We start from the raw sequence: 13686 nt of genomic DNA, 5'->3' as shown, positions 1-13686 counted from the left end.
ACCTCCACCCAGGCCGGGTGGGGACAGGGCCCCTGGGAGACAGAAGCAAGGGCAGTGAGAACCCGGCTGCTCCGTCCATCTCTGTGCTGGCCGAGCCCAGACAGACCCTCTCCCCCAGGGGATCCCACAGCATGCAGATGCTGCCCCCTACTCCAGCACCCTCCAGGGCTGCTGGGCGGACCCAAAGTCCATCCTAGACTAGCTCCGCAATTGGGAAAGCCTGAATAACCACAAAACAAACCGAAGTCATTCTTCACTGTCCCTCAAGGAGCAGATGTTGGAGAAGTTTGAACCTACATGGGGCCAAAACCACCTAACCGGGGCCACCTGCAACATGGCTCATTGTCCTTGCCGCCTGAACTCAGCACTCCCCTCTGCAGTGCCTGGCTGCAGAGGGGAGGGGCCACGTGGAAGGCAGCAGGGCCTTTGGGGTTGCAGAGGAGAGGCAGCAGAGAAGTGGCTGGGTGCTGCATGGAGCATGGGCCGGAGGCCATCGGCCGCCATGGAGAAGGCGATCCCTCACCTGGCCAGCTGGTTTAATCCCAGGTCTGTGCTCTCAGCATCTGGCCCCACTTTTCAGCTGCAGCCCCCACCCTGTGCTGGTCACCCACAGGTCACCCTGAGCTGGACAGGCACACCCACCGCAAAGCTCAACTCTGGGTGTGAGGCTTAGGAGGCTGCAGGCACCAGGACACTTTTGGAGACTGTGTGAGGGCAACGCCACCATTGGAAGAGACCCCCACGTGGGGGGCACGCCCGAGATGCACCCCAAGATGTCCATGCCCTAAACCCTCTGACCTGCAAATGTGTTACTTTGCATGGCAGAGGGAACTGAGTGACCCTAACATGGGGACATTGTCTGGATCATCCGGGTGGATCCCCCAAGTTACAAGAGTCCAGAAATGGAGAGGAGGGAGGCGGAAGACGAAGAGTCCAGGGAGACACGAGGGTGGAAACTCAGCTGGTGGCTGCTGCTGGCTTCAACAGGCAGGAGGGGCCAGAAGCCGGGAACGTTGTGGCCTCTAGAAGCTGGAAAAGGCAAGAAAACGAATTCTCTCCGAGTCCCCAAAGAACACACAGCTCTGCCCACATCCTGGTTTTGGCCTAGTGAGAACTGAGTCGGACTTTGACCTCCACACTGTGGGCTCACAGGTGGACTTTTCAAGCTGTTCAGTTTGTGGTCATCAGTTAGAGCAGCCACAGGAGACTCCTCCACCACCTTTCCGAAGCCTGCAGCCCAGCAGAGAAAGGAGCACGTGGCCTGTGCAGGCAACACAGCTCCCACCATCACCAGGCACCCGCAGCGGGTCTGAGTTGTTCTGTAGACAGAAGTGTGTGAGGGTCCCAAGGCTGAGTGTGGCAGAACCACCTGCTGAGGTCCTGGTCTACGGGGGTCTCCACCCAGCCTCCTGACCCCCCCATCAGAGCTGGCAGACAGACAGCCTGGGAGGCCTCGGAGGCTGCGGGGCCAGGCCTCACCTGACGGGAGGGTTGTCAGGGCCTGAGGCAGGCATGGCCGGTCTGCGGTGGTGCGGGGAGCCATGCCCGGGGCCGAGATCAATGGGAGACCCCTGTGTCCTCTCCCACTGCGGCACACCCTGCAGTCACACCCTGCCCTGTGTCCTCTCCCACTGCAACACACCCTGCAGTCACACCCTGCCCTGTGTCCTCTCCCACTGCAACACACCCTGCAGTCACACCCTGCCCTGTGTCCTCTCCCACTGCAGCACACCCTGCAGTCACACCCTGCCCTGTGTCCTCTCCCACTGCGGCACACCCTGCAGTCACACCTTGCCCAGTTTAAAAGTTCACAGCCCAGGCTCTTCCAGGAACAGGGAGGGCCAGACTCCCAGACTGTGTGCAAAGCAGCTGCCCTGCCCTGCTGCTCAGCTCAGGGTGCAGACTCCTGGAGGGATGATGATGACAAGGATGACGATGATGCCGGTGCACACAGGATGCAGGGACCGCGGCGGCCATCACAGCACTGCACCTTGGAGGTGGGAAACCTGGCAGGGCCTGCACATTCCACGATGGGGGCAGTGAAGCCCAGTGACTGGGGAAATCACAGTGGGAACCGCCTGGAGGACGCGCCACAAGCTGATGGCAAGGCAGGCGCTTGGCCTGTGAACCCCATGTCCTCTGTAACAGTGCTAGTGGCTTTGTGGTCAGAGGTCTTTTTGGAGAAGCGTTTGGTGCTGTTGGCTCCAGGGCGGTTTCCAGGGGGAATGGGAATGCGTGCGGAGAGGCAGGCTCCCATGGGGCGTGGGGCTCAGGGCGCAGGGCTGTGGTACAGGGCGCAGGGGGTCGGGCACCTGCTCACGTGGGCGGGGTGCCCTCTGCTGGTGGAGGTGGGCACGGCAGCGGGCTGGGCGCTGCGGGCTGGGCGCTGCGGGCTGGGCGGAGGGGGCTGCGCTGTGGCCCACAGGAGTTGGGGAGCGTGGGGGGCAGTGTTCAGGGCCGTCTCCAGCTTCCGTCTCCAGTCCCAGGAGCCACTTCCACCTGCCGGCTCTGGGGGACTTGCTTTTTTGGGGGCCCTTGATATCTGAGGATGGGAGTCCTGGGAAAAGTGCCACCGTGGCCACCTTGGTCTCTTTCCTGAGAGACGGACTTGGCATTGATGATGCTCCCTGGGGAATGCCATTGCCCAGAGCAGCCAATCAAGCCACTCGGGCGGACAGCGTTGCTCAGGCGCTCCTGGCGTCAAGGAGGTTTTCAGGCCCCTGATTATGCTGGGTCCCGGGAACACCCCCTGGGCTGAGGCTCTGGAATCCGGGTGGGATGGTCTCTCCTAGACCCCCTCAGCGGGTGCCTGTCATCCACACAAGGCTCAGCCTCCTAGGCTCCACGCCAGCAGGGACCATCACCGCCTCCATCAGGGTCCACATTTCCCCCACGTCGCGGGGCCTCTGCTGGCACCCAGCCTTCTATGCTCCTGCCATGAGCACAGCCTCCTTGGAGGATGGGAGCCACAGACAGGGCCAGATGACGAGCAGAGAAGGTGCCCCGAGACCTCCGTGTGCCCACGCCCCTCCCTTCGGGGACGCCCGGGTGCGTTCCTCCACCCCAGCCAGTCAGTGCGGAGCCTGCAGCCCACGGCCGCAAGGAGGTAAAAGCTGAGGTCGGCCGGGCCCTGTGGGATCCGCCTCACATCCACTCTCGGGTGCAGGCGGGAAGGAGGGGTCCGGATGGTGCCACTCGGTGATCTGGCACAGGCAGGTCCCTCGTTGGGGTGATGGCTTCCCGGGGCCCTCCAGGCCCCTCCTGGGGGTGGGTATTGGTACCTCCTGTGCTTGGTGGCTGCCCGCGAAGCTGTCCCTCCCCTGCCCTCCCTCCCCAGGCACCTGCTACCCACCTGCTTACCGCGGGGGTGAGTACTTTCTGAGGACATGAAAAGGAGCCAGAGGCTGGCAAGAGGCAGGTGTTGGGGTCCAAACCCATGGTGCTCCGGGCTCTGAGGAGGCTGCATCCGGCTGCTGAGGTGGGTCGGGGGCTGGGGTGGTCCTGACTTAGGCGGCAGCAGGGAAGCACATCCCAAAAGGGAGGCTGGCTGGGAACGTGGGGCTGGCTGGGGAATTCAGGCGGCACCTGGGGCAAGCCACCCTGCCTCAGTTTCCCCTTCAATCAATCATCTTGCCTTTTACACCCACCCAATGTCAGCCTCTAACATCCGGTGTGCGCAGAGATTTGGCACACCTGCCTGTACTGAGATCCTGCAGAGATCACTGTCCACACTCTGAGGCCAGGGCTTGGCAGAGATGCTGACCCCCTCCAGGCACCTCCAAGGGGCTGCAGAGACTGACAGCCCAGCCAGGCCACAGGTGAAGTGGGCTTGAGCTAGACCAGGCCGTCCGCAGGGGCAGAGGATGAGGGCCCTGACCCAGCAACACTGCACAGAGGCTCTGGGCTCCTGCAGGGGCCACGATCACCCCCAGGAGCCACCTCCACCGGCTGGAAGTGCTGCATGGGCTCCTGCCGGGGTTCTGTGGCACCTGCTGCCCACCTGCTGCCCCGCTGGAGTGAGTGCAAAGGTCTGGAAGTGCTGGAGAGCCCACAGGGAGATGGGCTGGACGGCCCAGACCCCGAGGCAGCTTCCTTCATGCAGGGTCGCGCCCAGGAAACGATGGCCTCCTGGCTCTCACCTGAGCACACGTGGCTTTCTGCATGGTTTGTCCATGCATGTCCCATTGGCTCCCAGCATTGCCATCATCTGCCAAGCATTGCGGTTGCTGGGGAATGAAGTTGTCACCTCCCAGTGACAGCATGGCCTGAACCTTGCTCCTCTCCCAGGACCCAAGCTCCCTGCACGGAGGATGGAGCAAGGACCTCAGGCTCCACCCACGAGACCCTGCGTCCTCGCAGCCCAGGCAGGGTGCCCCTGTGGAGGGGACACCATGCCCTGCCACGCAGCCTCAGAACAGCCTCCTGGAGGGCACACGCTCCCGTCCCTGGGCCGTGCGGACACTCTGGCCACACGCGTGTGAGGGGCCTCATGGTCTGGAAGCGGTGCGGTGGCAGCCACATGGCAGGGCCAGCACCAACTCACACCTCAAAGCATGTCGTGTCTTGGGGAGGCCGTGGCCATGGTGGCCGCCTGGCTCAGCCTCTGTGGTCCTTGGGCCCTGGTCACGGGACTTTCTATGCAGCATGATGATGTGCCTGACATGGGGTCTCAGCCGGAGCCATCTGCTTCAGTGCAGGGTGTGCAGCAGAGCAGGCCCCAGATTGCACACCCAGGACTGTGTCCCCCCAGGACTGTGCCCATCATGGACTATACCCCTCAGACTGTGACTGCCGGTAGGATGCACCCCCTGTGGACCACCCCCCATGACTGTCACCCCCACAGTGCCCCTCTCAGGCTATATCAGACGCCCTCTGTGAAGGAGCAGGCTCTCCGGAGCAAAGGAGGCACAGGAGCTTTGCGGAGACGTGTACCATTTCCCCAGCCCCACCTGTGCTCCATAAGGACCCTCCTCAGACCTACAGAGAGGGGCTGGCCTGGAGGGTCAGCCTGGGAGCAGGGCTGGGAGAACTGAGACCCCCACAGCTGGGACCCTGAGCACCAGCACCCTGGCCTCATTGGTGACCTGAAGTCCTGCTGTCTCCACCCACAGGGCTCCATCCCCGTCTCCAGGGACTCCTGGCACCCTGAAATGCAGACTAGCAGCTGGCTCCCGAGGTTCTGAGATCTCTGGCCTCGAACCCCTGGCCTGGTGTTCCCTCTGCTGCTGGACTGTGGTATCAGGTCCTTCCCTGCACTGAAAGGCAGCCTTTGACCCGGCCTCCCATCCCCACACGCCCCAACTCGTGCTCCCTTGGCACAGGGCCGCTGGCTCCTCCCACACCTGGCCACTGAGCAAGTGGGGGCCAGGAGACCGCAGCTGGGAGGGACTCGGGAAGCCTGCCCAAGTTATCCTACCTTAGCCGGAACTTCTGAGTCGTCCAGTCCCGGCTGTGGGCTGCCCGTCCCTCCCTATGTGCTGGGATCACCTGCCACCAAAACAGACAAAAATGCCAGGAGATCCTGACCCGTCCTCGGCCACTCGGGGCAGCCGGAGTGTCCTGTCCACCTGGGATTTGTGCTGCTGTCACGGTCGCTCACACATCATCCTCTTTGAGACGTCAGTTTCAAGACTTTTCCACATGGGGTCACCGTGGCTGAGGACTCAGGCTACTCAGAGGAGCTTGGCGCATGGGCCTGACCCCAGCGTGGATGGATGCCCACCTGGGTCTCTGTGCTGCTGGAACTGGAGTGGAGTTGGAAGAGAGGCGCTTCAGAGCTGCTGGAGACAAGCACACCCCAGGCCCATGGGAAACCTGGTCAAGGCTGGCCACAGCTCCAGCTTGCCATCGCAGATCTTTGGGAGGCCGAGGCAGGAGGATCACTTGAGGCCAGGAGTTCAAGACCAGCTTGGTCAACTGAGAGAAACCTCATCTCTACAAAAATAAGTTTAGAAATTAGCTACTAGGGAGACCGAGGTGGGAGGATCTCTGGAGCCTGGAAGGTTGAGGCTGCCCAGCCTGGGCAACAGAGTGAGACCCTATGTCAAAAAGAAAAGAAAAGAAAACCCGTTGGGGGCTGCTGCCTGGAAAAACCACACCCAGGCAGAATTCAGTACTGCCACGCCCCTTCTGAAGTTTGGTTTGAAAATATGGCCATTGCACCTCAGATAATCATGTTTACACTTCTTGACAGTGGAAATTCTTTACCCGGAATCATGCTGGGGTCTCGAGGCCCACAGCGGGACCCCCAGGGCTGCTCTGGTTCTGAGGTGGCTGGGGTGGTGGCTCTGACCCCTTGGCCCTACCCTTCTGGACTCACGCTGGTCACCGGGTCCTGCAGCCTGTGCCCTCTCCCCTGAGAGGACTGGGATGACCTTAGAATTCGTCCAAGAGTGACTGCAGCCCTGGAGTCTCGGATGTTCGTTTTGAGGTGTGTGCAGCTGGGCTCCGGTCTAGGGCCTATCTCTGAGCTGAGAATAACCGCACGCGGTCCTGTGGTTCACGAGGGATTGGTGAAGGTTGCGGGGAGATAGACGTTTGTGTGCCGTGGGGGAAGGGGGGCCCTGGGCTCCCTGCGCACCTCTCCCTGGAGACTCAGAACTAGAGACCTCGCCACTAGACCCACAGATGCTGCCCATCGCTCCTGGGATGGCTCCGCAGACGTAGCCTCCTAATGCGGCCTCACCCTGGCAGCCTGCGAAGAAGCCACATCTTTACCTTATGGAGACGGCTTCTTTCCTTAAACCTCATGAACCAACCTCTGCGGACTTCAGACTTTTCTTCTGCAGGTTCCTCACCCTCTCCACCTTTGTGGAGTTGGAGAGAGTTAGGGCCTTGCTCTGGACGAGGCTCTGGCTTAAGGGAGGGTCATGGCTGGTTTGATCTTCTGTCCGGACCACTCGAACTTTCTCCACATCAGCAAGGAGGCAGTTTCACTAGTTGGCAACTATGTGTCCACTGGAGTAGCATTTTAACTTCCTTCAAGGACATTTCCTGGGTATTCATAACTTGGCTCACTGGTGCAAGAGGCCTAGCTATCGACCTTGGCCTTCGACCTGCCTGCCTCACTCAGCTTAACCATGTCCAGCTTGTGATTTAAAGCGAGAGACCAGCAAGTCTTCCCTCCACTTACACTTAAGAGGCCATCGTGGGGCTCTTCTGTGACGTGTCATGAAAGGGGCACACCTGTGTGGGACAACACAACCTCTGCACAGTCTCTTCTGAGTCCAAACTCGGGACCACGCCCTGGTGCCTCACTCGGAGAGGGGCCAGGGAGCCGGGGCTTGGCCACCCACCTCTGTGCCTGGGGTCCTGACCTGTCCCTCAGCCCACGGCGCGGTGTGCGGCACCTGCCACGGGCCGTCCCGCCCTGGTCTTCGCTGTGTCTTCTCCACCTGGGAAAGCTCCAGCTTCAACCCTGGCGGCTCAAAGCCAGAAGAACGCTCCTGCCCCTACACCCTCCTATGAGCCTCCTCCAGGCCCTATTTAGCAAATGGTTATGCAGGTACATTCATGCATAAAGACTCGGTTCTCTAAGTCCCTGCTCTAGAAAGAAGTCATCGTGTCCCCCTCTCGCAGCCGCCGCGTCTGTTTGTAAGCCCTGCAGGGGCCACTCCGGAATGACCCCCCGGGCCCCGCCCCGCGGCCGCGCGGGGGCGCGACGCTAGGAAGTGTCGGCAGGTGGCGCCGCTACACCGTCCAGCCCCTTTCCGGTTCCTGCGCGGCCAGCAGGGGGTGGAGCCAGCGCCCGCCCCGCCCCGCGACCCCGCCCCTGGGAAGTCCCCGCGCACGGGACTCGCGGGGCCTTCCGGAGCCGCCTCGGACAGGTGCCCGGGGCTCTGCTGTTTGCAGAAGCGTCACCACCTGCAATTTTCTGCACATTCTGCAGAACAGTGTTGGGGGCGTGGGTAATGTGATCCTGGGGTACAGAAGGGGAAACCGAGGCACAAGAGATTTATCCTAACCTGGCCTTAAATCTGGCTGCTGGGAAGTGGCCACGCAGGGCCTAGTGGTTCACTCTTCCCCTGTCCTTCCCAGGGCCTCCCCCCAATCCCTGGTGGACTGGCCCCTAGGTGGGCTGTGGGCACTGGGAAATGTTCCTTGCGGGGCTCAGTCCTGGGGCCTCCTGCATGGTGCTGGGTGGATCTGCCTAGCCGGAACTGCCAGGGCTGGGGTGCTGGAAACACTCAGGTTCCTAGGTAGGGCTCAGCCCCCAGGGGCAGGAGGTGAGGGGTCATCCTTCAGCCTTAATGGCCAGGCCTGACTGGGGCCTGGCAGGTGCAGCAGGACGGGCTACTTGGATCCCTCAGACCTCCAGTCCCTCCCTCCCAGCTCCATGGTCTCCCAGAGGTCCCCAGCCAGGACACAGGCCTTTCCAGAGCTGCCTGGGGAGATCAGGGTCAGGGTGCCCCTCCCTGGTGGATCCTGCCACACATGGAGAGGGTGGTCTGCCTGAGTGGCGCCGGCACCTCGTGCAGTGTGAGGTCCCAGGCGCAGCGTGGGCGTCTAGGCACAGTGCGGGCTCCCAGGTGCAGCGTGGGTGACAAGGCACAGTGTAAGCTGCTGGGTACAGCGTGGGCACCCAGTGCCTGGGGGAGCTGCATGCTGGGTGGCAGCCGTGTCCTTCTGTGTGGGACCAGCAGAGGGTGTCACGCCCCTCTAGGGCAGCGCTGACCACCCAGAGATTGCAGGGTCGGGTCCCTGGGCAGCAGAGGGCCCTAGGGCTAGGCAGGCCCATGCTGGGTGCCTCTGGTGCTGGAGCCCTGTGGCACCTTTGGCTGGACACTGACATGGGCTCCCCACCCCACCCTCAGGCCCAGGCGGCTCCAGTGGCCACTCAAGGGCCACGCCCCAGGTACAGTGCATGGCTTTACCTGGAGGGTATGCGGGGTCACCCCCAACACACGTACCGCTGTCCCCTTTCCCCAACACACGGACGGCTGTCCCCTTGGGCTCAGCTCCTGCAGGCGGCTGCAGCGTGCTCCCTGCCAGACTGTGGCAGCCAGCGCAGGGGTCCCGGCACCCCAGCATGCCCCACCCAGCACCCTGCTCTTCCACAGGGAGATGCTCCCCTCTCACCTTCCCTGCCACCTTCCCCTCTGGCCCTGAACATCCTGATTTCTTCCTCCACATCCAGTGTCAGCCAGGAGCTGCCTGCAGGTCCTCACCCACTAACTCACTCATTCAGCAACCGCAGGTGAGGTCAACCTCTGTGCTGACCCACCGGGCGCCGCCCATCTGTTGCGCATGGTCTCCCGGGAGAAGGTTCCTGGAAGCAGGAGCTGCTCCCCTGCCCAGGATGGGGCCAGCAGGGGGGCAAGGGGCGGCCACGAGGTGGTCACCCATTCCCCTGGAATGCTGTGTTTTGGGGTGCCCTTGTCAAGTGAAGGGAGTAGCGCAGCTGTTTTGGGACAAGCCCATCTGAGCCTGGAGCATGGTTTGGAACAGCCAGAGCCTGGGAGGTGCTGGGGGAAGCTGCCTTTGCAGCTGAGCCCTGTCCAGGTCCCAGCCAGCCCCCAGCCCTCTGTGCTCCAGGCCAGGTGGGCTCAAAATGTACCCTGAGCTCTGAGAGGGCAAGGGAGGGGCTGACATAGACCTGGCATAGAGTGGGGTGCCGTGCTTGGCGGGCCCTCCCCTCGCCCTGCCTATTTCCAGGACTCAGTTCCCCTGTCTGCAAACTGTAGAACCAAAGCGGACGTCCCCAGGAATTCTAAGACGCTCAGACTCCAAGGACCCTCCCCCATTCAGCCAGGGGCCGCCCCTTCATTTCCTCGGGCCAGGCCTTGTAAAGGGTGGGCCCCTCTGAGGACCTCCAGAAAGCTGATCCTCCTGACTGGGGGGCTGTGCCCTGGGCTTTGGAACATGAGGGGGGCCCCAGAGGTCAGCCCTCCCTCAGCTGGCCCAGGTCCATGTCCAGTGACCTGTGGGACCCTCAGAGTCTGTGCTGGCTGGACACACTCCTGCCACTCCACCCTGAGCTGCAGGGTCCTGGGACCAAGGCTCCTTGACAATGACCAAGACCTTTAGGTGGTTTCTGCACCCTCAAGGAGGGGGGATGTGCAGGGGAAGGACAAGGAGAAGTGGGGGTCTGGGGGGCACGGGCCTGGACTCCCAAGTCCAGGGTGGCTGATGTGAGGGCAGGGGGCCTCTCAGGGGAGCCCCATGGTGACCACCCTGCCCCCCACTCTCCCTTCACGAAGGCCACACCGCAAAATCCACAGGATAGGACAAATACCTCAGTTTGGGGCCAAGTCCGCCCCTTCCCACCAGCAGAGGCCTGGGGAGTCCCTCCCCGCACACAGATCCCTGAACACTCAGAGCCTGCCCTCTGTCTCCTTCCTTCTGTCACCTTCTCCAGGGTCCATGGTGGGGGCTGGGATGGCAGGACCTCCGCGGGGAAGAGTGGGGGTGGGGTGCCTCTGAGCACGGGAGGGCCTTCTCAGAGCAGCAGCCATGGCCCAGGAGCCTCCTCAGTCAGGTTGGGGAGGGGACCGGGGTGGGGGATGGGGTGGGGGATGGGGTCGGGGCTGGGGTGGGGGTTGGGGTGGGGACTGGGTTGGGGGTTGGAGTAGGGGTTGGGGTGGAGGCTAGGGTGGGGCCTGGAGTGGATGTTGGGGTGGGGGTTGGGGTGGATGTTGTGGTGGGGGCTGGGGTTGGGGTGAGGATTGGGGTAGGGGTTGGGGTGAGGGCTGGGGTGAGGTTGGGGTGAGGACTGGGGTGGGGGCTGGGGTGAGGGTTGGGGGGCTGGGGTGGGGGCTGGGGTGAGGGTTGGGGGGCTGGGGTGAGGGCTGGGGTGAGGGTTGGGGGGCTGGGGTGGGGGCTGGGGTGAGGGTTGGGGGGCTGGGGTGGGGGCTGGGGTGGGGGCTGGGGTGAGGGTTGGGGGGCTGGGGTGGGGGCTGGGGTGAGGGTTGGGGGCTGGGGTGGGGGGTGAAGTAGGGGCTGGGGTGGGGGTTGAGGTTGGGTGGGGGTTGGGGTGGGGGCTGGGGTGGGGGTTGGGATGCCTCCAGTCTGCCAGGGCTTCGAAGTGGCCATCATGAGGATCGGGCACTGGGGAGCCGGTGCCCACCCACCCACTCATGAGCTCCCCAGCAGAGGAGGCAGGCCCCAAGGCTGCCAGTGGGGAGATCCCTGGCTCCCGGGTGAGATCCACCTGCCAGGGGGCTCCACCAACTCCCCGAGCACCCCCCACCCCAGCAGCCCTACATCCTCCCATTATCTGGGAAAGGCCAGCCCGTCGCCACAGACCTGCATGGGCATACTGGCTCCGTGTCAAAGTCAGACATGAATATTTCACGAGCGGCATCATAAATAATGCAATTATTTAGAAAGACACTGAATATTTTATAGACCGAAGTGCAGCCCAGTTTAAAGAGGGGATCCACATCATGAGGGGCTGGTTTTCTCGTCCACGTGCTGAAGGCCAGAGTGGCACGGGGGGGCACACCTGGTACCGGCTCCAGAGTGGCATGGGGGGGGCACACCTGGTACCGGCTCCGGCTGCAGCCCCCACCCCCGCTGACCCCATGTGTCTCATCAGGGTCCCTTTGGGCCCCACACCTGCCTTCCCAGAGCATCCCTCTGCTTTAGGGGAGTAAATGGAAGCTGGGTTCCTGGAGAACAGACAGAACCTTCCAGGGCCCAGGGCCTTCCACCTCCTTCCTCCACCTCCTGGGCTCCGTTCTCCATTTCTCCTCCCAAATGGAAGTTTCTTTTCGGATTTTTACATCTTCCATAATGAATAGCTTTTCTAGTACTTTATTTTATTAAAACTTATAATTTATTTTGAAAACCAAAAGCCCGAGACAAAGGCGTGAGTCCCATAGGAAGTGCTGGGGTGAGGTGGGCAGGACCAGGCAGGGGCTGGGGCAAGGGTGGGAGGGGCCAGGCAGGACTGGGGCAAGGGTGGGAGGGGCCAGGCAGGACTGGGGCAAGGGTGGAAGGGTGGGAGGGGCCAGGCAGGGCTGGGGCAAGGGTGGGAGGGGCCAGGCAGGACTGTGGCAAGGGTGGGAGGGGCCAGGCAGGACTGGGGCAAGGGTGAGAGGGGCCAGGCAGGACTGGGGCAAGGGTGGGAGGGGCCAGGCAGGACTGGGGCAAGGGTGGGAGGGGCCAGGCAGGACTGGGGCAAGGGTGGGAGGGGCCAGGCAGGACTGGGGCAAGGGTGGGAGGGGCCAGGCAGGACTGGGGCAAGGGTGGGAGGGGCCAGGCAGGACTGGGGCAAGGGTGGGAGGGGCCAGGCAGGACTGGGGCAAGGGTGGGAGGGGCCAGGCCGGACTGGGGCAAGGGTGGGAGGGGCCAGGCAGGACTGAGGCAAGGGTGGGAGGGGCCAGGCAGGACAGGGGCAAGGGTTGGCGGTGACAGGAAGGGTTGGGACGAGTGGGAGGGGCCAAGCAGGGGCCGGGCAGGGCTGAGGCAAGGGTGGGCGGGGCCAGCCAGGGTTGGGGTGAGGTGGGCGGGTCAGGCAGGGCTGGTGTGAGATGGGTGGGGCCAGGCAGAGCTGGGCTCCCTCAGGCCTGGGAGGGGCCGAGGCCCCAGTGGTTAGGGCAGCCTCATCTGGGAAAGGGACCCTCCTTCTCCTTCTTAGGCGGTCTTCTCTTTTCCTCCTTTGTGGTTAGAATTAATACTGTTAACGTTCTTCTCGGGCTGTAATTAACCGTCTTGTTAGCTCTGGCTGTCGGGGCTGATTTTCCCTTATTCTCTCAGTGTCCGGTGTCCGAGCCTGGAGCCATCACTTACTTAGTATTTTAATTAGGAATTTTGACAGGAGATTTGTTTCCTGCCTCTGCCCTCTGCCTTCTCCCGGAGATAAGGGATTGTGCCTCTGGAGACCCCCAGGCTCTAGACCTGCCCAGGGCCAGCGGCAGTGGGCGGAGAGGGTCCTCTCCCCTTGGGTCAGCCCAGCCTGGCCTCCCAGGCTCACCGCCTGCCCCTTGAGGGCCCAGAGCCGCCATTCCCCGCTTCAGGCTCCGAAGGCCGCATTCCTGAAACCCTGACTAACAGACGCCTGTTCCCACAGGCCCAGCCCAGAACTGGCTCTTCCAGCCGCCTGTGAGGCTTGATCTTCCACGGGAGCTGCCTCAGCCAGGTCTGGGCCACTGGAGTGCGGAGGCCGTGGGCGCCTGGAGGCAGGGGCGCTGGGGTGCTGGGGCTGACGCAGAGAAAGCGTTCTCGTGGTCTGGGGTTGGCCTTGATGAAAAATGGGCGACGTGCTTCTTGTCTGAGGTTTCTCTGTGAGCAGGAAGCTGAGAACCCATGTGTACTGAGTTATCCTGGGTGCCTGTGGTCTTTTGAGAGGTGGGGAAGTCGGCGAGAGGGAGAGATTAATTCAGACAAGAAAGGAGGGAAGGGGAGAGAAGAGGGAGGAGGCTGCACACAAGAAGGGGCCCGACTGGGAGCCCCTCCATCCCCCACCCCGTTAGGAAAAAGCCCAGTGGACCTTGCCCTACCAGGCCCTGCCTGAAGCACCTGGGTGTGATCAGCCTGGCTTCCCCAGGGCCCCACTGCGCCCCCACCTGCAGTCCCTCCAGCCCAAGTCTGGGCCACGTGGAGGCTCTGAGAGCCTGTCTACACCACTGCCTGGGGCAGCCCTCCTTGGGCCCCAGGGCTGGGCTTCTGGGCCTACGGGTGACCCCTGCTGCTGGAGGGAGTGGCCCTCTGCCCAGTCCCTGGGTCTCTGGCCATCGGGCCCCA

This window comes from Pan paniscus, chromosome 8, assembly GCF_029289425.2.
Source record: "Pan paniscus chromosome 8, NHGRI_mPanPan1-v2.0_pri, whole genome shotgun sequence".
Taxonomy (NCBI): domain Eukaryota; kingdom Metazoa; phylum Chordata; class Mammalia; order Primates; family Hominidae; genus Pan; species Pan paniscus.
This window is presented reverse-complemented; position numbering follows the sequence as displayed.